The sequence below is a fragment of the Poecilia mexicana genome, unplaced genomic scaffold, assembly GCF_051168715.1.
Source record: "Poecilia mexicana isolate PSO_F unplaced genomic scaffold, ASM5116871v1 scaffold_23, whole genome shotgun sequence".
Taxonomy (NCBI): domain Eukaryota; kingdom Metazoa; phylum Chordata; class Actinopteri; order Cyprinodontiformes; family Poeciliidae; genus Poecilia; species Poecilia mexicana.
In genome coordinates this window covers 6,098,804-6,125,596 of record NW_028263392.1, presented here as the reverse complement: position 1 = coordinate 6,125,596, position 26,793 = coordinate 6,098,804, and the positions used below count along the sequence as shown (strand labels likewise).

Genomic DNA, 26,793 nt, shown 5'->3' with positions numbered 1-26,793 from the left:
CTCAGTGGAAATGCCCTCCCAACACGGACAGCGTCTGGCGCCATCTACTGTGAAAGAATGCATGGCAACGATTCAAATGTGTCCTCATCCCATCCTGGGATTTAAACTGCAAACCTTTTGGCTGTCATCTTTTCCTGTTGACTTCCAAACTCCTGCTAGGCAGCTTGGTGAGTTTTAAACAAAGAGGTGGGTGTTTCTGTCTGTGCTTTGTTTTTTACGGCGACACTCTGCTCAGGTTCTGAACAAATCGGAGGATTTATTTTAAGCTTTAAATCCAGATATGATCTTTTAGTAAAATATGTAAAATCCCATCTTGAAAGTTTGACTTTTCATCCTTATCTTTGACCCTGGAAATTAATTGTTTGAACAGATGGGTAATAATAATAACATTTAAAAAAAAAAAAGACAGATGAGGAGATAAGCTCCAGAAGCCTCTTAGATACTGTGAGTGTTTTGTTATATAATGAGCTACTTAAAAGGGATTACATGCCAGGATTTCAAGGAGAAAATATTTCAATAATTAGCTTTGGTGTAGAAAGAAGACCCGACTTCAATCGTTTTCTTGCACAGTTATATCTTTATTTAATTAAGAAGGAAATACATGGCAAATCAATGAATAAACCAAGCGTACAGTTTTTGTACAATCTGTACAAGGAGTCATGTTTCAGCGAAAACGCCTGCTGAAGCAGCATCACTTACCCCTTCAGAGACGAGTTTGAAACTGAATACCAGTCATGTGCCAAGTGTTTTAAGGGTCATTAGAAAGATGATAAAGAGGTTTGCGCTCCTGTGATGTATTGCTGCCCTCCAGGGAAGGCAGTAGGTTGTATAGTTAGCTCCTGATGGGGCAAAATCACAACCCTGAAACCACACAACCTACTACCTCACCCTGTGCGAACACCATGAGTCTCGAGTCAAAAGAAGACGTGAAGCACAACTACCAAAAGGGAAGAAAACTACAAAAATATCGATGCATTTAAACAGAAGACTATGATTAAAAATTTGAAACATTACACTGTGAGAGGGAATAACATGACTAAACACTGCTGTTCGATATATTCCTGTAGTTAAAAATAACATTTAATTTCTTATTATAAAGGCTTACTTTGATATAAAATTATTTGTTGTAAGTTAACATTAGAATTAAAGTTTGTTTTCAACATATGTCATAATGTAATTGCAATTATGGTGCCAAACAGGCTAGGACCGCCTCTGCTTGTTAATGAGTTAAAAAATATACAACAGGATGCACACAGATTATCACATTAAAAAAACATCGGATGTTCCTGTGAATCTGCAGGACGTCTCGGTGTGTCATGACAACGCAGCCATCACAGTCACTTCAGGAAAGACAGTAAGTTGTATAGTCATCTGACAACTTGGGAATGACCCTAAAACTATACAACCTACTACCTCACCCCAAAGGACAGTTTGTCTCTTGCTGCTGCCACTTGTAAATCCTCTGCAGTTTAACCTGTGGAAACAGCAACTTAAAACAACTGACAGACGTACACAAGATAAATTTGACTAATTTTAACCATTAGTTACAGGCAGGCACGGGCCGGCATTTGGGTGTCCTCTAAAATTCATCATTCATATTGCTTTCCTAGCTGGACTTGGCATAGAGTAACGCTGGTTTGTTTCTGATTGTTGCTGCACACTGCTGTTCAGCTGCACTTTTTTCCATGCTTAAAGGAACATAAGACAACAATCCCAATCACAAAAAAACCCCCAACAGATTCATAATGTGGAAAATAAAGAAGAATCACTCAATTAATGTTCTCAAATTACTAGCAGCATGTTTGCTAAGTAGCCAAATGTAGGTCAGCTGCAAGATGCCCTGCTAAATAGAACTTAAACATGAGAACTTTAATAATCAATTATTTTTCCAGCAATTGGAGTAATTTTTTAATTTAATTCTTGCCAAAGTTTATGCATTTTCGTTATATTTTTAAGTAAATACGCTGAAATCCTCAATATTTAGCAGATTGTTAAAATTTCCGACTTTCACCTAAGTTCACTTAATTTATTACCCATCTTATATTTTGAACCCAGAGTCCATATCAACACAATATAAACAAGAAAAATTATATTTCCAAAGTCGATAAAGGTGTTTTTTTCTCCCCTCATTAATCTGATTATATCAGCAGTGTTTGTTCCATGCTTGAACTGGTTAATGTGAAGATGTTTTCCCTTTTCCCCCCCCCCCAACCCCTGAGTCAAGAGTGTAATTTAACACAGCTGTCTACTTCCTGCACGTCACTTGGAGTTTTTCAGGTCACTTCCCCTCCACAGTGTCAGGTCTGAGCGCTCCATCAGCTCACCTCGTCTCTGGTTTCCTCAACCTGAAGCTGACAAACGAGAGGAGAGAGTGAGCTGCTGTCGGCTTGATTCCAGACTTTCGCTTCCTATCTGAGGCTGGAGCGCTAACGTGGCCGCCTGCACACGCCGAGGTGAATCCAAGGGTTCGGATGTTTCCACACTTCACGCACGTGAACGATCCGAGTACGAATTTTTATAAAAGTGAACATCTTGTTGGTGACTAGCCTGGGGGGGGGAATCTGTGGGAAAATACTCAAAACAAGTTGATGGAGCAGATGGGTATAAATATGCATTTCTGAATGTGCATGAGAGGTCACACTGACAGGTTGTGGTGGTTTCAGGGAATTTCCTGAGTGAGAAAGGGCTCCGAGGCTGTGGCTCCGCTGCGGTTTCCCCCTTCAAGTTGACGAGCGACAGGAGACTGAGGCAGGGTCGAACTTATAAAAGTGACTCACTGCATTAACTCCTCTCTCGCGCACACGCATGCACCAGGTTGCGGCTGTTTTATAGCAGGTTCAGTTATCCCATAAATGCCACCCAAATCCCCTGAATGAGCCACTTAACGTCCGAGGCCTGCGAGGTGCACAGCCGACCCGAGCATTTCACTGCCGAGCTCGGATGCTGTCGCGCAGCACCGTTTTTATCCGATAATGCAAAGGCCGAAAGATCGAAGGAGAAACAAAAAAGAAAAATTAAGAAAAAAAGAAATTAAAATCTGAAAAATATGACATTTTTAGTTTTTCTTGTAGAACGCAAAAATCCTGCTGAAAACTGTAACTTTGAATTATTGTTTCAAAATATAGTTACTTCAAAAAGCTATAGTACACTTATGTGAATCATTAGGAAGTTTAAAAAAATCAAACAAAAATAAACATTTTGCACATCTGCATAAAAATTATGTGGGTTGAAAGTGTTTGCATAGTAGCAGGGGGGTTTTTTTCTCTGCAAAAAAGAAACAACATGAGGCTGGAGTTGGTTTCTAATTTGTCACTCTATTAAAGGGCACAGTATTACAAACAAAAAAAAAAATCCAGAAAAAACTGTGCTAAAGGCGTTTTTCACTGCTTCTTAGTATTGATACCAACTCAGATTTGTTCCCTTTTAATGCTCAGAGATTCTTTAAGGAAGTTTGTAAAGTTATCTAGAGATGAAAAGGCAGTAAAATTGACCTTTATTGACAATAATGTTAAAACTGGAGATAAACCTTTCAGTCGGTCAAAGATTATAATCTGCCCGTTTCTCCTTGATCTGCTCTAATTGCTGATCAGCAGCTCAAATTCCAGAAAACTTTTTTTTATTCTTCAAATTCTAAGAATCTAAAGTTTCCAACAATCTTCAGTCCATAAACGCATCGAGCAATCGCATCAATTTAATGCGTGGGTGATAACGTCAGGTATGTGAGGGACATAATTAGAATTTCCTTTTATCATATATATCATATTTTATCAATGAACATTTGTAATACTCTTGCACGTGTTATAGACTTGAAAACCTGCCAGAAGATAACGTCCACTTCAGAAATAAACAACGTAATGAGTTCGACTTGTTTGTTTTTAGAAAATGGAATAAAGAAGAACATTTTCTCTGCTCAGTTCTGTATTTCTAATACTTGCTCCTTTTTAAAAAAAAAATCCTCTAAATGCACACTTAACCTTGGGGAATTAAAAAGAAAAACAAACCCTTTGGAGCCAAAGTTGTTCATGGGATTGACTGAATGAAACTGTCACAAGGTCGTTAAAAGCTTAAAGTTTTGAGCATCATGAAGACTTTCCAATCGCTCTGCGTGTAGTTGACCCAAACCGCCAACAGGTGTCATGTCTCCCCAAGAATGTAAAGGGGAGTCTGTGCAGAGCAGCGGCGCTCGCTCACAATGAGGCCTTTGTGCAGTTCCGGGGTGCAGGCCAGCGTGCACTCGTGTACAGTTTCCCTCTAATCTTCATTTGACCTTTAGGCTGAAGGCTTTTCTTTCCCCCTTTTCTCCCCCACGACTAATTTCCCTCCAGGAGATTATCTTGATGCTGCTGCACATGCTTACCAATACATACCAACTTTGACGAGTCGCTCGCTGTTGTGCGCCGCGAGCGACTTTGTTCAGCAAATTAAAGGCAAACTGGAAGTTGTGTTTGTATGCCTGTAGGCAGCTCGGAGCGAGAAAAAAAAACTAAATAATGCAAATTTGCAAACTTCAGTGAAGCCAAGAGGCTATCAGGAATCTGACAATTCAGCAACACACACACACACACACACACACACACACACACACACACACACACACACACACACACACACACACACACACACACATATATATAAATGAATGTGACAACTAAGCTCCCAGCTTCAGAAGAGCAATAAATTTTTAGAAAAATACGTTCAACTAACCTCAATTTTGACTTCCAGCCAGAAAAAATTGAGTAACTCCTAAATAATGAGCCTGTGAATGAAAGAGAAGAGTGGAAATAAATACACAGTCTACACACACACACACACGCACACACACACACACACACACACGCACACACAGTAATAAACACTGGGCTTTCAAAGCATTTATACAAAATCACATAAATATGATGGCACAGACACACACACACACAGCAAGGTGTGTCTGTTGTCAATAGTGCTGATGGTACATATGTTACAGAGATCAGCATGATGCAGCTGAATTTAGACTGGAAGGCTTTATTACTGCACTGTGGACTGGCCAGTGTTAAGAAGCCTTATAATTATCTCCCACTCCAGAAAAGTTCCTCTGTAGCAGCAGAATGACTTTAAATCCTGTCTACTTAAAAAAGAAAAAAGTTATTTAAATTATTTTCTAGGATGTGGTTTATGTTTTAAAAAACGACAGCAGTAATAAATGTGTCTTAAAATAGATTTTAAAAAAGCAGCAGGCATTGATAATACCGGCTTTTTTTTTTATAGATTTTTAGTTTTATATATTGAGTCAGAAAATAATTAGATGTACACATAAATCTGTATCTCTCTCTCTCACACACACACACCCACACACAAGCATTACTCTTTAAAACATCTTTTAAAATATAAAATCACATACAAATTTTTATATTACCATAATATTATATTTTATATTTGATTTTACATTATATAATGTAAAATAAAAATACACAACCATTTGAAATAAATTTCAATGAAGGAAACACATACACACACACTAATGTACATATATATATATATATATATATATATATATATATATATATATATATATATATATATATATATATATATATATATATATATATATATATATATATGTGTATATAATATAATATACGCACATATTATATATACACACAAATATATAATATATGCATATTATATAAATATATATATATATATATATATATATATATAATATATATACACACACATATATATATTTACACATATGTACAAATATACATATATATAATACAGACGCACACACACACAAATATATATATAATATATATATATATATATATATATATTTTATATATATATATATATATATATATATATATATATTAAAAGCACATGGCTGGAATGTACACGGTTTAATTTGAATCTGTCTATATGTCTGGAGTTTATTTGCTTGACCGATCCAGACCTGTTTGTCTTTAGACGACATTAATCGACAGAAAATCACTGTACAAATAAACCGAACTGATGTTTCAGTGGAAGTAAGCGCACCCTAAATGCATCTTACTCCTCATTAGCTCCTGTTTCTCCTCATTACAAATTAAAAGATTTTGCATTTTGGAGCCAAACTGCAACAAAGATCCTCCTGTCTGACTTTGTTGCTAAAACCGAACCTTTATCGCCACGTGACGTGTTCAGAATAACAAATCACCGCTTACAGCAATGTGCCGTTTAACTACATGTGTGTGCCACTACATCATACTCACATGCACCTGTGTGTGCTTGCTTATGAAAGACTGTGAGGCCCTTTATAGTGTGTGTACTGTGGGTGTGTATGTGTGTGAATGCTCAAAGGAGGAGGCTGTGCCCTGCACTCCTTAGGAGAGGCGTGGGAACCCCATTCATCTGAGGAGGCTCAGTTCATTGTGGGGTACATAGCATCAAATGTGTCTGGGTGTTTGCCTGTGTGTGTGTGTGTGTGTGTGTGTGTGTGTGTGTGTGTGTGTGTGTGTGTGTGTGTGTGTGTGTGTGTGTGTGTGTGTGCGTGTGTGTGAGAAAGACTGGATCTTGAGTGTCTGGTGTAACTTGGAGGTTTTTGTGGGGGGTTTTGTTTTTTTTATTATTAAATCATGAGTTTAATACATATTGAATTTAATCCACAAAAATAATTTCTCAGATACTTTCTTCTTTATTTTTCTTTTAGTCCAGATAAAATGTTCTGCAATAGTCAGAAAAAATAAGCAAGATTTTGTTTGCTAATGAGGATTAAAATCGCTTGTATTTCTATTCGAGATATCCCTGGTGTTTGTTCTGCGGGAACTATTTAGTAATTTCCTGCACAGTTCTGAAACCGTACGCTGTTTTCAAGTCCAAAAAAGCTAATTAAACACGTTCAGACTGTGTACTTCAGTGCATTTCAATGCAGGGTAATGCGAAAAAGGAAATGGAAAAGACAACAACGTGCTATATTGAATATTTCTGCCGTTCCTTGAGGGTCCGTTGGACTCCAACAATGACGTTCTCCCTGTCCAAACATCGTTGATTTACCTCCTAATTTCACCCCAGCGAGGCCCGCGGAAAGAGCTTTGGAGCCACTAAATAAGGGAGCCACATTGGGGGCCTCTTGTGAGGGTGACAGTGATGAAGTAGCCTGTGTTGGGCCCTGTAGGGCGAGAGTGGCAGATGAATAGGGCCTGTCAAACGTGGGATGTAGGTGGGAAGGAGACTGGAGGTATCTGGGATGACTCACGCTCCCTCCACTCCTCTGTCATTTGGTCATGGTCGACTGTGGAGCAATATCGATGCGGATTAAACAGCAAACACACACATTTTTCAATTAGCGAAGGCCAAAAACGTGATTTACGGGCACTGATTAATAGACGTTACGCTTCATCGCGTTGACGAGGGGGTGTGGCGCAATTCAGGTTATTGAATTGCGTGTGAAATCTCACACAACACTAAAAAATTGCAGCGAATATTCTTCTCGGATGAAACAGGTTCCAACTTTTCCAGATTTGGTCAAGCTACACCTACTAGGCTTCAGCCAAAGCTGAGTCACTTTATCAGAGTCAAAGAGGAACAAGAAAGGAATGATTTCTCGACACCCATGTTAAAGAAATTATAAAAAATAAATAAATAAATAAAAAAGTTATACAATTGGCCATATTAATAAAAAATTGCATGCTAAGCGGTACTACTAATAGTTTTGTTCTGGCTTTATTAAAACTGCAGGGAGCCACGTGTCAGCGGTGACCCATTTTCCAAACATTTACCTGACTATTAAGAGTAGCAAACGAGTGGATATTGAGGGAAACGAGGGTTTAATGACACCTAAAGGCTTTCTACTCGACGATCACGGGATTGAGCAAGAAGGAGAGGGACGTATGGAGGAGCAGTGCATTGTGGTGGAGCTTGGCCTTGTGTTGCAGGCCTCGTCTGGCCCTCAGCCTTACATTACAGCACCGGTTCCCTGCCTGCTCCCCTCCATGAAGACTTCTCGCTCAACCACAAACACATCCGAGAAGCAAAACCAGATTCCAGATGAAAAGAAAATACAACGAGATTAAGGCGGTTTGAAGAAAACGCCACGTCTGCCACGTTCGACTTGGATAGTTGTGCGGCCGGACATTGAGGAAAGAAGTGAACATAATGATCGAGCTCCTGACGTTTGGTTTGCAAAAAGAAAACCGAGTACACATTCTCACACGACCTGAACCGCACGCCGACTGACTTACCCGCTTCGGAGCGACTGGAATCGGCTGTCCAGGATAAACCGTGGGGTTCTCTGCGGACTTATTGCGATGGAAAACGTCCACGGCAGCACACGGTATGCCCACATCTCCTTCCTGTAGAGAGGAGCAGAGACAGGGAGCTTCAGCTTCAGTCACACAGCTCTGCACTCGCTGCAAGGAGTAGGCGGGCACGCCAACGTTGAGACCCATTCAGCGTCCCGGAAAGTATCAGCCTCCTCCGTCTGCGCCCAACGCCTTTTTCATACGCCAGCCTTTCCCCCTCTGCCAGAAATTTCACCCCTGCAATCGCCAAAACGGTCGATACGCTTCGAGAAAATCCCTCCCCAGCCTCGGCTGACTGTCTGATATCTACAAACCAGCTCATGCTGCCGCTCTCCGTCCCTTCACCTCCGATTCTGGGCCCGCCACAATAAGGGGGAGGCCATGTGGGTTTCCTACGGAGTCGCGTGCTCCTCCCGTCTGGCAGCTAACCGAGCTTTGAATGAGGAATGTTAGCAAACAGAGCTGCTGAATGTTGGATGAATGCTACGCCAGGCAGCCAGTCAGATCGCAGTACCGGGCCCGGGCACATGAATAATGCAGGGCAACAAAAAAAAAAAAAAAAAGAGCTCAGCTCCACCTCTTCCCTCTCTGCCTCTGCCTGCCCTCCTCTTATCCCAGCTCGAAACTCAAATGCCTTCACGGGAGCGAGAGAATTCGAAATCTCTACTGCTTAACACTCTTGCAGTGGAAAATAATTGCAACAGGAGAGTATAGTCATGCATACGCACGCTATTAGTGCAGATAAGCTCTTGATGCATGCCATTTCTGTCCTCCTGGCTTAAATCTATCCCTTTTTTCAGTCTTTTGTTAGAAACTGGCACCTGTCCTAGAAAAAGCCTGGCCGCTGCTCCACCCTCCTGCTACCCTTTAACTCAAGACTGCCCATGACAGAGAGAAGGAAAGAGAGAGAGAGGGAGAGAGAGAGAGAAAGGAGGGTGGGGCAGAGAAGCCAAAGAGAGGGAACGGTGTCCACAGATGGAAGGTGGAGGGCATGGCAGATAAGAGCATAGGAAAATAAAGGAGGAGAATTCAAGGTAAATGTTCAGGAAACACAATCCCTGAGGCCAGTCCAACAACGGCCGAACGCTCGCCTTCAGCTTCAGAGGGGAAGGACTTGTGAGGAACAGCAGTGGAGAAGCACGTGGTCGAAAGGGAACGAAGCAAACGCAGAGTCTTTCAAGTCCGGTTACAGACAAATCAGCCGGAGACGTCCCCACAAGCAGAAACGAAGAGGAAAGCAGCAAAGCAAAGCCACTTGTTGCACGAGAGCGAGGAAGAGATCTTGCAGAGAGACGGAGTGAGAGCAGGCAGAGGGTTAAAATCCCAGGACTGAGAGTAGAGAAGAATCCCTCCCTCTTTTGGCACAGGGTAGCTAAAGGGGAGGGACCCGCCTGTAGAAATAGCAACAGAGCGTTTTTCCCCTCTCTCTTTTTTTTTTTTTTCAGGGCTGCAGTGTCCTAGTCTAGCCTCTCGCATGTGGCCGGGACCCAGGGAGAGAAGAAGAGGAGGAGGAGGCGAGGAGCGATGGATAGAAACCGAAGCAGGAGCCAAGAGGGGAGGGAACCCGGAGAGGGAGGGAGACGAGCGCTGTGAGTGGAGGACGAGGAGCTCAGCTGATGATGAAACAGGGGAAGTGTGGGAGTGTGCGCGCTACGCGTTTTCATCACCGAGTCCGGCGACGTAGTGTCCACGAGGCAAGGCAGGGAGGGAGCTGGAGGGGGTGAGGGGTGTCAGGAGCTCCTCTCCTTCAGGAGGACAGTCACAGAAAACTTACAAATGATTCAAGGATTCAGCTGCTCAGAGATTAACAATCCATCTTTGGACCGGACTACTTCCTTTAATCAGTAAAACTTTCCAGGGAGGAAGCAGTGGCGTTAGGGTTATTGAGGCCAGAAAGCACGTCAGCTATGACGGCTCTACTGTCTTTCTCCTTGATCATGGACACATTAATGAGCGGCTTTGACTGATCTGGCATGTGGTCAAAGGCAGATAAGCGCCTGGGTGTGACCGCGCCACGCCATGCAATAAAAACGCTTCAATATTAACCGCAGTGTGCCCGGCATGTGCTGCGTCCGGGCAAGCCCCTCGCCTCGCTGCGAACAGTCCGGCTGTAAGCTAGCTACAAAATGTCGTCCTGCAAGCGTCCAGCTTGACTGTCTCCCACCATTTTTAGTCTGCTCTGTCACGAACCAACATACAGCTCTGCTCTGAGTGGCGGGGATAATCTTTTTTTCAGTTCTTTCAGCACCGGATACCAACCCTCCCTTCTTCCTGTCTCACCTCTGGATCAGCATGCTGAAGGTTACTCATGCCAGTCTGCTGTCCTCCCACCCCCCTTTTCACTCCAACGCCTCCTTGAAAAACTTCTGTGTGTCCAAAACGCTGTAATGCCGCCGTATCTGCAACAGATTCCCCCATGGCACAAGAAAAAAAAAAAAAAAAAAAAGAGACAACTTCCTCTCTTTTGGAAGCAATTCCCCTCCCCTGCAGTCATCTCTTTCCCAAAAGAAACCAGAACTCCACACAGGCACATTTCCCCCCCTTCCCACCCCACACCACCACCTCTCTCTGCTCTCCCTGAAGTAGCAGCTCTACAAAAGAGAGGGGAAAACTGACTGAGATCTCACATCTCTGAGTAAAACTAAGGCAGTTTTGAGTTAAATCTGTCCTCAGCGCCTTGAGCCTCAGTACCACACGAATCGATCAGTGGGGGAAGTTTGGACAGAAGAGTGAGGGGTTTAATTTGCACGTTCTCGATAGAAGACGAAGAACAGGAGAGCAAACTAATATGGCTGCTCGGTCTTGGAGGCTGAAAGAAAAAAGGCGTTATGTTACGTAGCTGCATGTGTGGCTGGGAGAGAGGGAAAGTCTTCTCTTTTCAGCCTTCTGCAGATAAATCTCAACATATCGAACGACGAACAATGCAGAAAAACTAAGTGGGACAAGGATTAGAACCGGGGTTCAACACGGGGAAACGCATCACTTCTTTGCTCTTTTTTGGGGGGGATATAAACACACTCGTGTCCCTTGTTGAGAAAAAAAAAAAAAATGGGTCGTGCAACCAAATAGTCGTCGGGTCCTGAACCCCCTGTGACGTCACATCTCGCCATGTCTGGGGAACCAATGGGAATCTCCGCGCGCGCGAAAAACGCCACTACAACTGCGTCCTGAATATAAATCAAACAATCGTTCGAAACAAACGCAAGCCTCATCTGTGATCCGTAGAGTTCCCCCTGAGCTCCTTGTGCTCTGTCTCAGACGCTGTTTCTGCTAGTTACTTGTTTACCATCTGACATGTGGCAGGAATTCAAAAAACTTGGCAGAGCTTGTTGCTCCGGGTTCATTCGAGGATACGGCTCTGGTTTTGGCTCGGCTGCCAACTTCTGACACTGAAGCCCTCAGCGGCGGCCTCGCCCCTGCAGGAGCGGCCCGCGTAATGCTGCCATTGATGAAACTCCAATATTAACAACTCTCATTTATGACATCTCTATGAGCCTGCAACAACTTTTTTTTTCCCTTCCCCCTACCCTGAGTTAAAGCAATCTGTGCTCAGTGTTAGCATAGATTTACTAACAGCTTGCTGCATTATTAAGATTTGATAAGCGTGTAAGTTGTGTGCACATTTAAAGGAGGTGAGGAAAGACGAGACAAGCAGTTTTAGGCTTCAACAGTCCCTTGGATCTGCGAGAATTAAAGTAAACAAGAGGGGGATCTGAAAAGACAACTTTGCAAAAACCGACCTACCACAGCCTGTCGGTGTTGCACAACTGAAGTTGCACAGTGGCAACACAGCAGTCAAAATTAACTCCCTCCTGAACTAATACAGAGAAGCTGTTAACTCAGAGGTCCCGTCGGACCCCCCGTGTTGTCACTTCTTTATGAGTCATCCCACAAATCCACAGCCGCAGACAATGCCAGCCAACATACAGAACCGCTCGCTGCAGCAGGGAAAGCAGATCTGGACTTTGTGGGTATTAAACATAAAGGTATGAATCACAGACGCTAATTATGACAAAGTAATGAAGGAGAAAGTTTTCAACTAATCTTATTGTATCGTTTTTTTCCCCTAAAAAGGAAAAGTTTTTTTGTTTGTTTTTTTTAACTGGATGTGGACCAGTTAATGCTGTCAGTGTTTTAAGGTTTTCATCTTACAGTTTAAACTGATTTCCATTAACAGGATTGCAAAAAATAAAAATAAAAGCATCAGAGCGAACTACAGTAGGTTTTGTCCGGCTGCTTGAATCAGCATGTGCAGCAGGGCTGTCTCTCTCCCACCTGTTGCTGCACACTGCTCGTCGGCTGGCTGAAAGAAGGCTTTTATGCATTTCTCCTGCATGCAAGTAAGCGAAATTGTTTGTGATTTTTTTTTTTGAATAGTCGGAAATATTTATAACTATAAATATTTACGCCAGCAGTCACTCTTATTCGGGATTTATGAGGGGGAAGTTTGAAGGGAGCAATATTCTGCCAAATAAACACATAAAAGCTATTATTAAATTTAGTGCTCTGGATATTTTCTTTGCTTTTTTTAAACACAGAAGGTAAGAAGAAGAATCAATCAGAGATATTTATGGCTTTTATGTCAAACTTCATGAAGTCCTGCTTTTTTTTTTTTTAGAACTACGGATAAATAAAGAGAAACTTTTTGTTTTTAAGAGTGTTTTCTGCTTTTTCATGTGTTTTGTGTAATTTATGAAATAAAAGATGTCAAAGCAAACAAAGAATCGTCACAGTGCTAACTGGGCACGAGGGATAAATTTGCGTTTTAGTTCAAAAATCCAAAGTAGACATCCAACCAAAAGAAGCAGACTGTTCTTCTATGTCCTGTTCTGCATTTTTTTTTAAAACATTAACTTTTTTTACTCCAGGTTATCATCAAGTGAGAATCTTGTAACTTTTTTATCTAAATGTTTTTGAGTAGGTACATACTGAAAGCTGTGGAGTTAAAGTGTCGGTACAGACAGACAGCATTTCAAACGCTGATCTTCAAAAACATTTCCTGCACTCTTAACTCTCTCCTGAACTTCCCATGTTGCATATTAAACCTACAGGTTACGACTATCTATACATTAACAGTCCATCAGACACACACACACACACACGCTTCCTGCTGTCTGTCAGCGACTAGGGCTGCGGCCCGACTCCCTCTGTGAGGTGGTCCGCCGTGGGGGCCCCTCGGCAGCACGTGCCTCGACAACTTCTCTATTACAGACCTGACCCTAAAGGTCATCCCCTGAAGGGTTCTGAACAAAAGGGCACGACCCCGAGGTCAGAAGTGTAACGCCAGGGGCAGGCCGGGGCCCCGCGGCAAAGAGCGCGTGCTGTTTGCTTTGAAAGGTAAGGATCACTAACATGGAGGCCTAATAAGGATTAAGGGGCCATCTCCTCTGGGATGTCACTCTGGGGCCTCATACATCAGTCTCTATTAACCTCTGTGACCCCTGGTGGCCATTACGGGGCCATAGGTCAAAGCGGCTCACGCTGCTGAGGTGTAAAACCTCGGTCTGGCTTGAGTGCTGCTGACTGCTTGAACAAATTGTTTTTAGGAGATAAGCACCCTGTTGAAGAGGACGCGGCCTTCCTTTTACAGACTCCTGCTTGGCAGGGTCGAGTTCAGCCCCAAATAAAAGAATTTAATGATCCAAATCTGTGATGGATTAAAATTAAATCCAGATCATTTTTTTTCTTTCTTAAAAACAAAGAAAATAGAAATTCTGTAAAGATTATTTCCTCCCGTTTACAAGAGGAGGGAGGAACGACTCGGTGTACTTTTGATACAGCAGAGCAAGAGTGGATGGAGAAATAAAAAAATAAAAAAACTCACAAAATGGAGGACAGGAGAAGACAAGATGGTGGACACAGCTATCTGGACAATGCTAATAATAACGTGGCCGACTGCTATTGAAAACAGATCAGCGACATCTTTAAATTTATGACTTTTTCTTAAAGTCCACAACAGAAACACACAGAGCTTCTTTCTAACCAGGTTAACCCCGAAGTCAGAGCTCTGCTTTACTTTTTCTCTTTTCTCTCTCAAAGTTCGAACAGAAAACAAAAGCTAAAAATCTTTTAAAAATGTTCTTAAGGTTTTATTTTCTCTAACATGATAAAACAGACTCTGAATAGCAATTTTTGTTAAACCAGTCACGACTTTGCGAGCGTCGATTATATTAAAACAAAATACAGACAGAAAAGTCTGACATCCACCTACATGTGTGTGAAAGACTCAGATTGAAATCTACATTGTAAATTTTAACAGTCAGAAATAATGTAAAACTGTAAACTGACTCAAACTAACAGACTTGCATAAAATGCATATATTTATTTTTTTTTTAAAACAGTCATTTTAAATAAGTTGGTAAACTTAAGGAATTCGATGAGAAGAAAAAAAAAGCAACTCTTTCCCTCTTAATGTTTTTAGTGTGTTTCCTTTTTTATTATGCTGAAGGCAGAAAATTATATTAGAAATCAAACATGATTATAATTTTTTAATAAATGGCATGCATTTACTGATTTCTTTAGTAAATACAATTTTTTTACCAATTCATAAACAATCCATTAAACTTGAAAAATCTGAAAAACGAAGAATACTGAACATTTTTTCTTGAGGAATATACATTTCAGGATTAAAAATATGTAGACAAGTACATTTTATTAACTGTAAAATTTTGGTTATTTTACCCAAATTGGATTTTTCTTTTCAAATATGTAAAATTAATTGTACAAAGTGCCAGTTTTATTTTTCAAAACACCTCAGAGAGTTCGAAGTGAAACCATTAAAAACACACCAATTAGAGATTTAGTAAAACTTTTACAAGTCACACTACAAGCAGATATTTTTCAAATTATTCCACATCACAAATACAAATATTTAGTTTGCTTCTAAACAGTCTATGGACTTGCCAGGGGAAAAAAATAAAGAGTTTTACTTTTGCAATCGTACCAAGAAGATAAACCAAGTGAGCCTTTAATTAAACAAGGTGGCATAAATCTGCCAGATAGAATCATTTTCACGTGTTCTGCACAAACACATGACCCTTATCAACGGCGCTGAGCGTTAACTTTGATTTCGACGTGTTTCGCTGACAATCATTAATCCACTCACCTCAGAAAACCGAGCTCGTCTGTGCGGAGGGGAGCCTGCTCTGCAGCACAGCGGAGCAAAGGTTGGAAAAGAGGAGAGGCGAACTGGACCGGTCGCTGGCTGTGGACGGCGAGGCGTCCTAAACAGCTTTTTAAAATGGCCAAACAGACTATAAATCCGAAGGGAAGCAGTAATTTGACAGCCAAGGTGCCTCTTTACACTGCAGCTCCTCTGAATCCAAATAAGGGGAAGTGATTTGAGGAAAACTGCTGTCCTACTTTCAGCTTCTTTTTCAACTTTCATATGAAAAAGTGTCTCTAATTATGCACACAGACTGTATAGCTCATATGAAAACATTTATTAGGATGATATCCATCTCTTTGATGCAGTTTGTAATTATTTTGTTAATATTGCAAAGTTACACTTCCAATAAAAAAATGTTTTAAAAAAACACTAAAGCACATTAAGCTCTTGAAGCCCGTAAGACATTTTTATGTGCGATATTTTTCAGGGATAGTATAATTTGTGATATCTAAAAATGTAAATTGCTGAAAAGCTTCACAGAAATTAAAATAGGATTTTTTTTTAAACCTTCCACGTCTAACTTACCCCTCATCTCCTCCTTCCAACACACTAAAAGCATCTCCTCCCCTCCTGTCTTCCAGCTACTTACTGCTCACGTTTTAGGCTCCATCCCACATTAATAAATGATTATTTTAGCAGCTCTTATCGAGCATCAGGCTCTCCAGCGTTTGGTGGCTGTCTGGCACTTTCGCCGAGTGGTACCACCTTTTAAAGCGCTCGGACCTGCTGTTGGTTGGGGTTCAGTGCCACGTCACAGAGCAACCGCAGCCTGGACAGGCCCTGAGTCACCTGGCTCGGCCCGAATTGGAAGGTTTGGCGCCCCGGCCGCCCCCACCTCGGAACCGAACGCATCGTGAGGAAGGAGGGGGAGGTGGTGGAGCTGCGAAGGCGGCTTCGACTGGCTCTAATGTGATTTACATCCTGCTGTCCTCATAAAAAATAAATATATAGAATCAAGACACTATCTTTACACTAAAACGCAACGTGTTAATCTCTGGAAATCATGTTTAGCCAAATAAGGATTTAGGAGTTTAGTTTGTTTCTCTTATTGAGCACAAATATAAGTATACATATAGATCTCTGTCTCTCTCTCTCACACACAAACACACACACACACACACACACACACACACACACACACACACACACACAGACGTGGAGACGAAGCACCCTTCTATCTTTAAAAATGAGAAATTCAAAAATGAGGTATTTGCAATTTACCAAACTTGCGTATTAATTTAACCACAGACTCATTTAATAAATTTCAGTTTTGTAACCTGGATTTTAATAAGAACATTTTTCTAAACATACAGAAAAATCATAATTATCTCTACTGGACATTGGTATAATATTGAAAGAAAAAAAAAATCCCGTGTGGATAGAAACATTTTATCTGTGGATATATTTTATTCAATCCGAGTCTCTAATTTCAATTTTCAAACACACTCTAGACCTTTGTAGGGATTTAGAAACATACATTTATCATATGCATCTTTCTTCACATGTAAAACTGAAACTTTCCATAAATAACTTGCATGCTGTGTTAATAAAGTGTCTGAAAATCATGTAAATTCAACTATATGTACGAAATACTGTGCCATACATGCTCTCATTTATAACGTTACAAATACCACCACTGTTCTTCTATTCATCTAAATGGTTTTCTTCTCGCCACTAATTTAACTCTTTAATATTTACATACTGTTTCAGACCACGTCAATTATTTTGTTTCCTCCTGTATAAACTCTTGTTCCATTAAAACGGTTTTGTTAATGCTGGCCATGTATGTAAAAGACTCACAACTCTGAACATTCAACCATCGTATCTCGTTAACTTTTACTTATTGCTACTTTTAAACGTTATTTATTACCTCCTCACTAATGTCTGCTTTCTTGTTGAGCTTATTATGAAATGCATGCAGTATTTTAGGAAGCACAAGCAGAGGGGCACTTTTAATTTCAATGCACACTATGTAAAATAATTATAGTGATAATAATAAAGGAGTTCTATTCCTGTTATGTTGGAGTTTCATAATAAAATATCAGTTTATATCCTAACATGTTTCTTTACATCTGCCCACTGGTACAGCAGCCTTCTAACAGTGTAAAGCAATTTATTTCTTCCCATCAAAGATTTGCATTAATTTGAATAGTTTAGAAACATATTCAGATACATATCACACAAACATATGAGGTTTATGTTAAAATTGATAAATAGAAAATGATTAGGACTTTAAATATGTTGAACATTTTTTAATGATTTCTTACTTTTTTTTTTTTTTTACAAACTTTTTCTCCTCTGGCACCATTTTTGTTTAATAAACGACAGCATGCAGAACGCATTTGTTCTTGATTAAATTTATTTTGAAGTGGGTGATATGATGATAAATTTTCAATAATGTTAAGAAGGAACAATTTATCAGGTTTTTTCCTTTAGGTACATCTCTTTACATTCACCTCTATATACTAGATTTTATATAGCAAAACTTCACTTTAACTGAGTAATACGTTCCTCTATGTTCCAAATTAAAATATTTGTTGGAGTTAGGGTGTTCAAGACAGAGTGTACTTCAATGTTTTTTTATATACAAGTTGTACTTGAAACAAACTGATTAAACTTTATTTAGTAAGGTCCTTTGGGATAATTTTTTTTATGTGTTTCTCAAGAGTAAAAAACATGGAAATAAGATATTTTTGGCATTTCAGCAACTGCTAAATGTCATTATTTCAGAGTCAGGTAAAGATCAAATTATTTACAAGCTCAATAAAGTCAAGTAAAATTTAATTTCTTTAAACAAACAAACAAAACTGAACCCATGAATCACCATTAAAACCGAGTCTCTCTCTGTTGAAATAAAGCGTCGTTTTATCGTCGTCGCTCTGACTCATTGTCGTTTCCTCTCCACTGTACGGTCCAGTGAGAAGGGAGCACTGACGCTGCCTCTCAGGGGTTAAGATGCTACCAGTCATGTGCCTGTTGGCTGCAACAAAAGCCTCCCTATGTAGGGTGCATACAGATAGAGCGAGCCCCTTTGTGTGCGGTGTTTCACACGTCGCAGCCTGGGAGCTGCCAGGTCTGGATCTCTGGATCTCTAGGGCCTGGCTGCAAGCCTAGCTAGCAGCTTGAAGCACCTGATGCTGGGGCTTTGGCTTTGCCTTTCTTCTGCCCCAGACCCTGGAGGCAAGGGAAGCAGGAGAGGAGGGTGTTTGTCGAAAAAGATAATGGAAGCGAGGTCCAAATGGTGGGTCGCACGGAGCAACACAAACAGGCAAAACAAGATACGGCGGAGAGAGAGCAGAGAGGTGCAGCCGGGCAGGCTGGGATCAGCAGGACAGACGAGTCTGTAAGCAGGACTCAAACGCTGACACGATGTAGGTCAGGGCTGAGGCAGTCCGACGCTTGTTAAAACAGGCAGCCTGGAAGCTGTGTGAGCAACAAATACGGCATTTTCTCCCCTGCTGTTAACGGTGAACGTCCGCAACTGTTGCGATATTTACATTATGAGAGTCTGAAGGTGGCTCCTTGTGATGAATATGCAAGTGTGCACAATGTTTAAACAGGTTATCACCTGGGGCAGACTCATTAAAAATCCATTAAGTTCATATTTAAAGCAGAGAAGAGCTCCTTTCTTATTGGTTAATCTGTTTTTCAGTGAAGTACACTTTATGGTTTGACACTCCGAAATCAAATTTGCTTGTACAAAAAAACAAAAGAAGTTATTTTTGTGACGTTCTGGGCAAATCTAAATCCCGGTCCCTGTTTCGAAAATAAACAACCCTGTCCCTCCCCCACCTGTTGCTGTATACTGCTGATCAGATCCCTTAAAAGAAAAACAAGACAAACAAATATGACTGCACACTGCCAGTCAGCTAGCTGAAAGGAGCCTCCTTCACTCTATCCTTGCTTACAAGATCAACACTTAGGCCATCTGGAAATATTTTCAATTACAGAAAACATAGTCAGCCATGATGAGGAAACATCACCCGTCTCTCTTTAAAAGGTAAAACTGTTTTGAATCTACATTCTGCCCGGCAACCAGCAGCAGAACGGCTACCTGGGCCGACCAGTTAACCAGTTCACAGCCGAACAGGTTAACTAGTTTCTCCATAAGGAACAGGACGGCAAAAGGTTCGCAAGAAACATGCTTACTTGAAAACTACAATTAAATGTAGCGGGCTCTTATTATTTTCTGCTTTAAGTTTGTATGTTAGAATCAATTTGCTAAAATATTTTAATAATCGATTGTTGCTGCTTTTCTATGATGAAAAAAAGTAATTAGATCATGCAATAGAGATGTTTAATGTGTAAACAAGGTGACACAGAGGAAATGTGGTATTTTTAAATAAAGGTCGTCACAGAGAATTGGCACGTTCCTAGAAAGCACCTACGCACCAAGCAGAAACCCAGCTGTGCATTTAAAATTCACAACTTAACTGAGGTTTACGTCACCAATTGCAATTATCAGAAATAATTATCATCCATTTTTTTAAATGATTATTCCTGAGCGGCACTCTTGCTTGGCAGATTTACGACAGTACCAACAAAAGCTGGTGAATGTTTTTCTCCTTACAAACAGGTGGATTCTTAGCAAAAGCATCCAGGAGAAGTAATAAACTTTCAAACAATGAGTGATTCTGGTTTGAATGGCTCCCACATATGCTCACCTATTGTTCCGCAACAAGCTATAGGTTTTATTGAGAGAGCAGGGAATAGGAAATGAAACCCTGCAGGCCTGCTAACCTTCTAGAGTCTGTGTGTGAAAGCGAGGTTAGCAGACAAAACAAACCCCCTCTGCTGCTCAGACAAGCTGCTGCCATAAGTTGCATGTTAATTAAACTTTTCAGAGCAGCTCAGAGTGTAAAAGCTTCTGTTTTCTGACCCTACACCCCGCTGTCGCCAATCACACACACACACTTGTGCAAGAGATGTATACATGCCACATGCTTGGGCTACATATTATTGGGACGAGCTGGCTGGACGTCTGACAACCGCGGCGAGGGAGGAGGAAAACAGTTACCCTAGCGTGTTAGTTTTCTGCCAGAGAGTCCCTATTGACCTGTTAAACCTTTGTGACTGGAACAAATGCAAATGGCGATGACTTGTTCACACAAAATACTAAAGAGCCATTCAGATGAGGCCCCGGGCCACAATGCGGCAGTGGCCGAGTGCTCCGTGGAGGCTGGGCCGGCCCCCAGTCTGAGACACAGAGGCAGAGATTCTTTCTGCCATCGCTGCAGCTCATTGTGGTCGTCTGGCGAAGGGCGATCATGCACTCTGATTGCTCCTCCTTACACACACACACACACACACACACACACACACACACACACACACAACACAAGCGCACGTTTACGCCTCTCTTGTAATACAAATAAAATCGTAAACACAACCACACTTCCTTGGACTTTACCCCATAATTATGTTGGATGTGATAATCTGATAGCATCGCTGTTGACCTGAGCTGCTCCGGTTTTATGAATGGCATTGGCTTTCACAGGGACTCTGACTCAGGGCTTCCAACTGGCTAATATCGACCATTATTAATGTCGAGTGAATATACAGTAGACATGATAGAAAAAAAAAAAAATTATTACCTGCTTATATTCATTAAAATGAAATGACACTTTCAGGTAAAGCACTAATGAGAAAATTCAAGTATATCTTCATATTTTGCCTTGTGTTGACAATTAAAGCCCAAGTAGGCAGTTGTATTTATTTTTTAAAGACAGTTGCAAACTAAAAATAGTCTAATGTGTATGTAACTTTATCATTCCAATACTTTTATCAGTTTCTAACATGTCTATAAAATGTCTTCATGTTCACCATTAAGCAAGAAAAAACAGAAAACAGTGCATGCTTCCATTAAATGAAAAGATCTAAATAACTTCCATGATGACTATGATATAACCATTTTAAAGCAAAAAAAAAAAAAATCCTCCACAATGCATTTGGTAAATGGGTTATTAAAAACTTTCAGATGCTTTGTTGCAGATGCAAGTGGAAGGAAGTGAAAGTAAAACGGGGATATTTCCACTGCCAAAGAGCAACAAGTGTTAACACTAGTTAACTTTTGGAGCAGGGACTCAGGGTGAAACGTTAAACTACTGAAACTGCTTTTTAATAAAACCTCTTTACAACTTACATGCTACAAAATGGCAGTTTTTGACAGAAAAGTGCAGTGAGCTCTGGTTCTATAAGAGCTAAACCTAATCAGCTGAGTTACTTTTCATGCATCAACAAATAAAGTGCAAGAATAAACAAAATAATATGAGAATGTTTTTAAAAAATCATTAAAAAAAATTATTGTATGGTTCAAGTATAAAAATACAACAGCTCAAAAGAAAAGTAACACAAATTTATCTTGATTAATTAAGCTTTTTCACAATGCTCCTAAAAATGTACCTGTTGGTTATCCATGACTATTTTTGACAAAAACAGCAGAACATGTTTCAGATTAAAGTATAGAAACACTCTTTTGGGTAAAACTAAAACCCACAGGGGTGAAAATGAGTACTATATGTTCCTCCATAGCTTTCTGATTGTGTTCCCTCTTACCAATAATAAGATGTCTTCTCCGCTCCAACGTTGAGTTAACTGGATTTTAGAAAGGCGTTGTAATGTTAAAAATACAGTTCACCTAAAAAAACATGAAGTTTTACTATTTATTTTTGTCTGACGTTGAAAATATGGCTACAAAACAAATTCAGTAAACATTCATCTGGTTCTGCTTTCCTGATGTCTGAAGAAGCTCCTGGCTAACGTTAGCTTTCCTCCTCTAATTGTTGATATGCCTTGTTGATCATTTGACTCCGATCTTGTGGAAAGAGTTATTCGTCAGTCTTTTGAGTTAATCTTTTTGCTTTTAACACACATTTATCAATAAATGGCATTATAGCAGAGCGCTGCACTGTGATCAGATGAGTTTCAGGCCAAGGAGGAACTAAGCCTTGGCAGGAACAGATCACAAAACACAAAAAAGGCAGACAGACTCTCTTTAAGTGCTTTTTCACGCTGCTATTAAAGATCCACAAATCATCAAATTTTACAACGTTCCAAATCTGTGATTTTATAATCTACTTTTTCATTACCAGACTGCGTCTGGACCGGCTTGCCATTTGATTCGAATGCTGCTTTGGAGGGTGTTTACGGTCTTGAACTCAGCAGCTTGTCAGATTTAAATCTTCACAATAAGAAGGAAATATATACTGCCCTCTGAATGTCAAATAAAAGTTTTCAAAGCTGATTAAAACGGCTTACATAATAATAATCAGAAGAACATGAGGAAACAGATGATGCACCTGGTTCCTGTAAAATAACTTCAAAGTTTGATTATCTTTCACATCTAAAAAAAAAAAAAAAAAAAGTGGGGGGGGAAAAGTGGTAATATTGACTAACCACACTGAATTAGCACAAAGTAAACATGACACTAAATTTCTGTCTTCTTATAAAACAGTGTGACACAGATTGCAGCCTGTTTGGTTGTTTTCTTCTTCGATCTCTCCCCTCCAAATGACAGATTAGCAGAACCCAGAGGATGACTCTCGCCGGCACATCTGGACAACACCTGATCCGAAGGAGGCTGCCCACCGGACCTCCACTGAGCTGCTTTTAACAAATGAAGGGTTTTATTGCAAAGAGAGGAAGGAGTGGGAGGTATAGACCAACCACTGTCCCATCGCTGGATTAATCTTTCCAATCAGAAAGTGAGCAGAGGGATTTTCTAACTCATTCAGTGGATAGTGTTTGTTTAGCGGGGAGTAAGTTTTAAGTTAAATTCACCTGAGCTGTTAAATTCACAAAAAAAAACTTCTTGAATCACTCAATTCATGGTAAAACTTCATTAGAAGAGATACTGAGTGTGAAAATACTAGGCTGATCTGCGTTGTATTTCGAGAGATGCCTGCAGAGGTCACACATGAGCTGAGAGCCAGCAGGCACACAGAGAAGAGAAGAGAAGCGGCGCAGACACAGGAGCTACAGTAACACAAAATAAAAATGCTCTTTTCCTTTATGTGACTGGAAAACACCCTGAGGTCGGGGATAAATAGTGGAAGAGATTTGTACAGCGTTAGGAAAAGATAACTTTGTGGCTATGAAAATGCGAGCTGTGGCCCTGCAGCATGGAAGGCTGGAATTATCTGCATCCAAATGAAAAAAAAAGAGCTTAATTCACTCCATCTTTATCGTCTTTAGGATAGGAACCACTGAAGCCACTTTTATGAATGAAAACGAGATCTAATCCCACAACGCTGAGTGACTACACAGTTATCTTCAAATTGGGCTGCTTGAAATGTGCCCACTTATGAAAAACAAGACATGGCATAGTGTTGAGGTCCTTTCCATAACATACAAGGGTCAAAACTTTATTATTATTTTTTTAATTTTGAACAATGTAATAGGTGGAACGAGTTTACGGCTTCGGCATGAAGTGCAACCAGCAGCCTCCGCACTAAAGAGAAAATAACTTGGACCAGAGCCACCGCATGTGGCTGTGTGAAAGTCAAAAGAAATATTTTGAAACAAAACAAACATGAGAAATCATATTAAATACTCGCACCCAGACATGGAAGAGAAACAGCTGTCAAAGTTTAAGACGGCGTCGCAGCTTTCTGATTTGTAATCAAATCAAATCGTGAGGTGCTCAAAGGTTCCCACTCCGACCGGCCACCGTTCTCGTTACGTTGAGTTGAATTTAAACGACAGCTGGTAAGCTGCTTGTGGTTCGGCAGAGAGACTAATTAACCAGGTGACACCAGCTTGCCCTGCGCATTTGATTGATTATCAAACATTATTGCAATGTTTTGTAGTAGTAGGAGCAACAGCTACTTAGTTTTAAACAAGCAAGTAAAATCTGGTTTTACTTTTTCTTCAAAATGTTAGAGTAAAAACTTTTGACACGATCAAACTGTGGTGTTTTATCTCCAGTTTATAATACAGTAGGAATCTCACTGAGACGTACAGTACGATCAGAAGGGATGGAGGGCTAGAGACCGGACCCGACCTGTTTTTTTCCTGGTCTCGGTCTCGGTTTGTTACGCCTCAGTCTTGGGTTTGGTCTCGGCTTGTTGGGCCTCAAGAAATTGGGTCAAAGGCAGTTCGAGACTCCAGTTTGTTGTGCGTCAACAAACAACCAACTGAGCGAGAATTAAAAGCGACGCAAGTGATCAGAACGCAGCTGCATCCCACCATCTCAGAACAAATTCAATATTATTGCTCATGATCACGAAGTTGTGTTGCATGTGAATTTTTAAGACACCAGACTGTGGATTTAAATAAAAGCGTCTGTGTGATCAGATGCACTCTAGCTTTGGCTGAGCAAACACCTGCAATCTGACTGTGGAAAATTATTAAATTTGCTTCTCAAAAACAGGAAGAATTTGAAGAAGGGGGGAAGAAAAAACAGAGAGAAACGTGTAAATTTTGTCCACTGCCAGGATTATGCAATGTGGACATCGGCAGCGGACACAAGGAAAACTACGTAGCAATAACTCTAAGTTTCAACACTAAGTGGCTAAATAGAAAAAAAAGTAAATAGACACTGAATCTGCATATTAGAGCTGCAGAAAAAAATTATTCTATAGAGAATCACATTTTGAATCGATTCAAAATGCTCAAAATTAATTTAGAAATGCGTTTACGTCTTAGCCGCTTCTATTTGCGAATATACTGCAAATTGCATTACGTGTCTCTCAAACATATATTTTAAATAATTCTTTGATATTTTTTTTTTTTTATTTAACCCTCCGGCAGTATTAAGAAATAGGGTCAATTGGACCCTACATGGTTTTACAAGGTTTTTTTTCTTGTGTCGTTTCGGGAGCTGACAGTCTGACGGTACAACCCGTTTCCTCACCGACTGATTGCTACATCAGTCGGTGAGAAAAAGCCAGACAGCTAACTGGTAATTTAAGCTAGAAACCTATTTTTATTCAAAAATAAACTGTTGACTGAATAGAAAAAATTATCTCTGAATTAAAAGTCGTTTCTGAATCAAATTGTGATCCTAAAAATCAGAATTGAAAACACAGACACTGAAAAATTTGCATCTCTACTCAAAACCCGTAAAAACAAAACGCAACACTATTGCAACATCATCTTAGCCACACAAGCCACCTTTTAAATTAAGGCTCAAACTGTGCTCTTTCCTGCGGTATCAGTATCACAGCTCTACATGTAAAACTCACTAAGCCCACAACCGATGTAGGGGGGGAAAAAGACTAACTTATCTTCGGTGTTTTATGCTCATAGTCCGTGTGGGAGAAAATATCTAATCTGTTGTCGCTGCGTCTTGATCGTTTTTGGCTTTTCCTGTCACCTGTTGTCTGCGTAACTTTATTAAATCACATAGTTTCTGTTGGCTCTGATGGTTTGGCCTTTGTGAGCTCATTTGCATGCTGACATAGAATAATAATAATAATAATAATAATAATAATAATAATAATAAAATGCCTAAAGATTTATTGACATGACCTGGATATGTGTCTTTAGGAGCAGTAAACTTTTTAGAATTTGATGAACTGTTTCTAGACGGTAATATAATGGGTTTTTTTTAAATATGACAACTTTTCTTACTATTTTTGTAAATTTAGCATAAAACTCTTGTGCAACGTAAACTGATTAATTTAGTTTACAAAATGTAAATCACTGCATGTCTATTCATTCTTGTGTTATACAAAAAGCAATGCCTTTAAATATTTGTCAAGGTTCTAAACATTCAGCCTCGATTTTAGCCTCCCGGACTTGACTCCGTCACTGATGCCAAGTTCCAGTTATTCAGTGTGAGTTTCTGACTGTTTTATTGTTTCTGTACTTTCTGGCGTAAGCTCCTAAGACCTCTGCTCTACAACCTTCGAGTTTTCAAGCTTTTATTTTTTGCGAGCCACACCTGACAATAAAAGTCAGGTTTTTCGCCACGGTCCCGACCGACATCCAACCTCCACTTAAGTCTACGGTTTGACATTATAAATACTCCGACTATTATTCAGAACACGTGAATATCTCTGGCAACCTTTTACAAAAGAATAAACCAAACAAACAACAAACAAAAAAAAAATATTGCTGTGCCTTGTCAGAAAAATGATGGGAGCTGGCTGAACAAACAGAACAAACTGTCCCACCCTATCAGTCAGAAGACGATCCTGCAGCCGAGTCATGCTCCAAACCACACAACTTGATTTCAAATTCAAGTGAAGCCCCCTTTTGTTTCCAAATACACTAATTACTGTACGACACGCTGATTTATGTGCAAAGAGAAACATGCAAACTGTGTCCACTTAATCATACTTTGCAGCCACAAAAAGAACTCACAGACAGGATGATTCCATACAATTACTGCATTCTGTGGCTTTCGTACAGAGCGCTGTA

At 40.2% G+C, this 26,793-nt stretch overlaps 1 long non-coding RNA gene across 1 annotated transcript in view; it reads right to left on the bottom strand.

The window, feature by feature from the left end:
* Positions 1 to 557: 557 nt before the first annotated feature.
* Positions 558 to 26,793, bottom strand: part of LOC106916624 (uncharacterized) — a 33,907-nt gene continuing 7,671 nt past the window's right edge. Inside the window, exons 3-5 of the long non-coding RNA XR_001418025.2 lie at positions 8,202 to 8,312; positions 4,705 to 4,756; positions 558 to 2,351 (exon numbers count right to left, since the gene is read on the bottom strand). This is a non-coding gene — a long non-coding RNA (uncharacterized LOC106916624). The remainder of the gene's footprint in view (positions 2,352 to 4,704; positions 4,757 to 8,201; positions 8,313 to 26,793) is intronic.